This window comes from Vanacampus margaritifer, chromosome 3, assembly GCF_051991255.1.
Source record: "Vanacampus margaritifer isolate UIUO_Vmar chromosome 3, RoL_Vmar_1.0, whole genome shotgun sequence".
NCBI lineage: Eukaryota > Metazoa > Chordata > Actinopteri > Syngnathiformes > Syngnathidae > Vanacampus > Vanacampus margaritifer.
This window is the reverse complement of record NC_135434.1, coordinates 11,486,759-11,493,295: the sequence shown is the minus strand read 5'-3', so window position 1 is coordinate 11,493,295 and position 6,537 is coordinate 11,486,759.

Below are 6,537 nucleotides of genomic sequence, written 5' to 3'. Positions count from 1 at the left end.
AACACACACAGCTTGTTTTCAGGTATCTTTTCCAAAACACCCTCCTTGAAGCAGCTCAGGTGTTGCGTAACAGAAACTCGATCCGGACCGAGTGTCCACCCTCGCCACGACGTATCTTATCTCAGCGTGCCGCTACTTTGCTGACAACAAGGCTACATCCAAACAAACAGCGGCTTCTTCCTGATAAAAGAATGACACGAAATCAAAATTGGATATGTTTACATTGGAATCAAGCTGCTTATTGGCAGATTGCTATTTTCTTGTGTTGCGTGAATGTAAACACGCCACATGAATCGTGCATTGGACTACTGTTGTTTTTTGAAATAGTGTTGTGGGACTTTTAGAATCACCACTCAAAAATCTGAATTGGGCATGTTATGAATTTGCAACAGAAGATTCCGCATGAATCCGTCTTTGCCTTTTACACGGAAACCAGCAGAGCAGGATATTGCCACCACCAAGTGATACGCGACATCCCGCAATATAATTCGCTACAGTTACTTACAACACAATAGGACGGCAGAGGTGAGTATCGGCCTGGTAGAAGTCACACCCAGTGGAATTCCTTTACACACCCGGCGCCATCCCTCCTCTGTTGCGTCTCTGATTCTACCGCTCAAGGTAGATTAGTCATTCCATTTGCCGTTGGTGATGACAGAAAAATGTCAAGAATTTTTAGTTTTAGTTTTATTTTTACAGAGTTTTGTTCCTGTGGTGGTGACAGGATACGGATTTGTTTGTTTTCATCACTGACTACAGTAAAGTCATAATTATGGTAAATAGTTTGTACACTAAATAGAAAATACTCCAATGAAAATGCTAATTTTAGAGCATTTTCAAGAGCCACAGGATGTTGTGTTCAATGATAACACTAGGGATGTGCATCTCTCCACAAGAGTGTTCGATTCTGTTTCCATATGTGTGACTGATAGTTGGAGTTTTGGAACGATTCAATTTGGTTTGACTCAGTGGGATGATGATTCGATTCAATATGGCTCACGAAGGCTCAGGGGTTTTGATGCAACTACTTTTTGGCTTTACATACGTTTGAATGAACGTGTTGCTACTATAAATGTGCCCTTTCCTTCTAAGAATAAAAGACGATTTGATACGTATGTCGATATATTTTCAAGTGGAACAATTCTATTCAGCTCAATGCCTCGGTATGTTTTGAATCGAAAACCGATTTTCTGATTCAAACCATTTTGTTACACTCCCAATAAACACCGAATCGACCAAATGAAAGAATAGATTCTCTCCTTTTAGCAGGATGTTTTTGGGGGGATTCTGCCCTTTTTTTCTGTTCCTTTAGAAAAGGTAGGCTGCACAAAATGCAGCCGTTTCTCCCACTTGACTCAAACTGTGCTGATCTCATATTGAAAATGAGCCATCGATGCCATCTACTGGTTGGTGTGCATAATTTAAGTTGTTTCCAAGTTTGAAATTTTCAGTGGAACAGAATCAAATCAGAAAAAGGGATACTTGACTAATTGAGCTATTTTCAACAGTTAAGAAGATCATGCTTTGTTTATAATGAATGGCTCAGTTTGCTGACCAAACCCAGAAAACAGGTGAGCCGTGATCGATCGTTACCTATTTCCTCAGCACAGGTGATGTCATCTTCAGTCGAAAGCAAGTGGAAAAAAATTGTTTTTAAATGTATTCATTGTGCACAATAATAATAATGAAGTTATCAAATCAATTTTGGACAAAACTTTTCACTGCTGAATATGGCTCAATGGGTCAAGTATCCCTTAAAGCAGGGGTGGGCAAACTCGGTCCTCAAGGGCCGGCGTCCTGCAGGTTTTGGAGGTTTCCCTCTTCCAACACAAGCTGATTCCAATCAACAGGATCGTTACCAAGCTTATGCAGAGCTTGCTGATGAGCTGATCATATATCAGCTGTGTTGGAGGAGGGACACATCCAAAACCTGCAGGACTCCGGGAGCCCTCGAGGACCGAGTGTGCCCACCCCTGCCTTAACGTATACTTGTCAATGGCAGTGCATATAACCCAAGACGCCTTCTTAAGCAGCGTGTCACTTCTTTGTCAAAGAACTTGTTGCCATGCACGGGAACATTTCTTTTCCATGTTGAAATTCCACAAGATGAAAGCACAACATTTGCATAGCGCAAGATGTGTTTTTCAAGGACTTTGCAAGGAGGGGCTGATGCAATTGCCCCTCTTTCTTGCACGTGCTTTTTCTTCCTTAGCAACACGCCATGCTTAACCCAGTAACACACTGAGGGTGCACGGCAGCAGGCGTCCAAGTTACCCCCTCCCTCCCTTCTTGCATGCTCTCCCATCCTCTTTCACTTTTGTGCAAGCGTCTCCACGAAAAACAAAAATAAGCCCTTTTTGTTTTGGCCGGTGTTACTTAATCTGTAGCTATGGAAAAGCAGGCAGAGAGGGGAAGGGGGATCCAACGCTCCCAGGCCCCTGCCGGCAGCCAATCGGAGCGCGGGATTAGGCCGAGGCAGGGATAAACAGGAGCTGTTGCTGCTGGTAACAGAATTGCGATTGGCTCGTTGGCGTGCTCGCTCAATAGGATAGGGAGCGCTCCGCTGATGTTTTCCATGTGTTGATTTGATGTTATGATCTTTAATAACCTTGTTACCACCCCCTTAACCAACCCCCACTCCCTCCTTCCCTTTTGTTGTCATCCACCTGGGAAGATGATCTCGGTACGTATACAAAGTGCATACGTACATTTGTGAACTTTTGTTACCCAGAGTGAGGAGGGAATGCTACAATGCCCGAGTGAAAACACACACGCAAGAGTTACGATGTGACGCCAGTACAAAGGTCACTGTCACCAACGCACAGTCCATGACGCACCTACACTGTTTTTTCAGCCTAACATGAGACCTTTGACATCACTCTTGACTTCATTCCTTCTTTGGAAATTCTTGTAGCATAACTGTTTTGTTTTCCCGATTTTCTTTTAAGAACTTTTTCTCGTAGCTTTGAACTTTTCCATGTAGCAATGTAATGTTTGTTGTAATAAATATGAAATTATTCTGGTAACACTTTATTACCAGAATAATGATTGAAGTCTATAGTTTGTTTACAACATTGCAATTTTATTCTTTTAACCATACATTTTTTTGGGGTGTGTAACTTTACAAATTATGCCACAAATATGACGTTATTATCATAATACTTTGCCTTTAGTCTCGTAGCATTATTTATTATTTTAGATTATTATTATTATTTTAGTTATTTCATTTTTTATCATATTATTTATTTTTTATTTATTAATTATTTTCATTTTTTATTTTATTATTTATTTTTTACTGGTAGAACAATAATGTCATAGCTAAAAGTTTTTATTTTATTTTGTTGCGTATGCACAATTGCAAAATATCATCCGATTCCGATCCATCTGATTTAAATCCGTATAAAGTCTTCTTGCAAAATTAGGACTTTATTCTCCTAACATTATAGCTTTTACTTTGTGATATTATTATGACACTATGCTAGTAAGCTAACAACTGTTTTTGTTATAAGTTAACAATTTGTACTCATAATATTACTTTTTATTCCTCATCACATTTCAATCCATTTTACTCGAATGTAGCATTATTACACATCCATAATCTACACATATCACTTTAAGACCGCTTTTCTTGTGATTGTTTTGCTGATATTCCCTTGCACATTTAAATGGTCTATGCATAAATAAAATGTTATAAGATGTGGTCGCAAATGAGTGTACATAACATGTTTCCTCCTCTTGTTTTGGTCAAACAAGATGAGGTCAACAATGTGATGTCCTTCAAGGTCCCACAACAACACGTTGCGTAGTAGCGGCTGGTGTCAGATGGAGCTCGGCGTGCTGCACACGCTGCTTTTGTTGACACTCGACTCCTTCCTGAAAGAGGCGGAGCTACACACGCCGGGCATTCCATTTTGCTTTGGAGACAGTGCCAAGGCGGCGGCCAATGAGAGGGCGGGGATTATGACGTATGTGTTTTTGAATTAATCAAACAGTGCTATCTCTCTGTCCATGTTGACGGGCGGATATTTTTAATCAGCTCACTCAAAGAAGAAAACACACTGTTCTATAATACCGGGATCAAACAAGCACACGCTGCTAAGCCAATTAAAAAACGACAGTGTAATCTCTCTTATGAAAAGTGTGTGTGTGTGTGTGTGTGCGCGTGTGCCATGGACTGCATGCTGCCTTTAGAATCGTTTTCTTGATCTTTGGGCCAGTTAGAGTTCTGTTGAAGTTTTGTTTGTGCACTTTGCGTAATAGTTGCGCAGCACATGTGCTCTGGTGTTATGATCATACAGCTGTTATTGTTATCCCGGCAGATTCTTGTCTAGTGGCTGCTTGTGACACCTGCCTGTGGTTAGTGTTGTTTTACAACCACCCCATTGTAAAATCATTCATAAGAACACAGCGGCTGCACTGTTTTGTCCTGTGTTGTTTTGACTGGAACGGAACATTGTGCGCATAATGATGTCCACTCACTTCATTATCTACAGTATATTGCAAAATTCTAGGAAGGGTCAAAGAAACTTTCCATGGGTAGCCTACAGGACAGGAATAACCTGTACGTTTGCATGTCAGATTAGATAGTAACAGGGAGGTTAAATAAAAGGAAAAAAAATAAAATTAAATAAAAACTGCAACATGTTCAATGAATACGGAAACATGGACCTGCCAATGTGGAGTAAAGTTTTGTGAATGGCAAATATATTTCAACGCATTTGCAAACACATTTGAACTTACTTATAGGCTAAATGCTCAAAACGGAGCATTTTTTCACATAATGCCATGGGGCATTGATTTGACAAATGGAAAACATGCACTGCAGACATAATAAAGCATTACAAAATATGAATATAAATGGCTTAATTAATATTCAAACATATTGGTATAATGTAGGCCAAATGCTAAAAAAAAAAAAAAAAAATAAAAACTTTTTTTTTTTTTTACTTTGGCATGTGCGAGTCAATGTACCACGAAGCATTATTGGAAGAAATGCTACATTTCTAGCACAAGTATATTCGAACGTACTTGCAAATATGTTGAAATGGCAGCTCTATGCTTCCATAAATGAAAGACAGTGATTAAGGTATAAATATTGTAAAAAGTGAAACATGTCTGCTGATGACAAAACAAAATAGTCATTATGTACAGTTCATTACTGGACATTATGACAAAATTAGGGTTAATTCTCAATGATATGCTAGAATATAAAACAATGTACAATAATGCAAAAAATCAAATCGATTTTTGCTCCACCCCTAAATTGCAACCCTGCGTACAATCCATTCAGAATCGTTACTTTCCACAAACCTTAGCTGCTATCATTTGCAAAGTTAAATACAAGTGCGCTCAGGAGAGCACAGCAGATTAAACCGTTAACAGAAGTGATAACAAGTTGTTGAAGCGACATATTTGTCGTTGCTGGTTAGGTAACAAGCTACTTCCTGGTTCAAGTAGTGTTACATAAAATATTACGTATGGCTGATTGGTGCCATTTTGATGAAAGGGTAGAGTGTACCATTCACACGCCAGTCACTAAGGACATCAATAACAAAATGAAGCAAACACAACATGTTAAATTCATATCTGAAGACTAAGCAAAGGGTGAATTTTTGATAGAAAGTTAATGACGTGACATTGTGCAGGTGTCCCTAATGTTGTGGCCGGTGAGCGTATTATTAAGCAAATGTGTAAAGACCGCAAAGTTTTGTGATTTCCATCCACTTTGCATGCATGAGTGTGCCTCATAAGACGCAGCTGCACCGAGTCAGTGTAAGTGTGCTCCATTGTTAGAGATTTTGTTATCAGCTTTCACGATCCGATTCGCTTTACGTCTAAAACTGCTAAACGTCAGGAGAGAAAAAAGTCACAATTTGAAAATATGCTTTGACAATTTGCTTGATGCTTTCATCGAGATCATGAGATTTCATCATGTATATGATTTACAACACAATTTTTGCGTTTTGCATTTTGAAGAGGCTCACCTCCACAGTTAGCTACCTAGCTAAGCATGCAACTCCGAAAATGGATCTTCCCTTCACAAAATGGGCTTTAGAGTGCCTCGTTGTTGGCCATGAGTACATGCATGACATAGGAAGAAAGACACAAGAGCGGTGAGGTAGCAAACTAGTAATTTTGAAAAAGTCAGACGTGACAGTCATCTTAAGGATGGTGTGGCTGCTTTAGAGTGCCTCGTTGTTGCAGAGTAGAGAAACAATGTTTAAAACATGTAGTTACAGTTGTGTAGGCGTAATTTACCAGGTATTTTTAGATCAATTTGAACGACATGACCACCTCGTTTCGAGTAAGAATTTAAAAGATATATTCCTTTTCACCTTACAGAGACAGAGATTTAACCATGACACTGACAAAATGACTACCGTGATATTGGATAATTCAATCATTTTTATTATTTCTAATAGGGGAAGGAATTCGAAAATCCAAACCAATTGTAGGTCAACCAGAGTCTGGTTTAGATGGTTTGACCATTGATGTTCCACTGTAATCAAATCTCTTGTGTAAGATCTCAAATAGTGA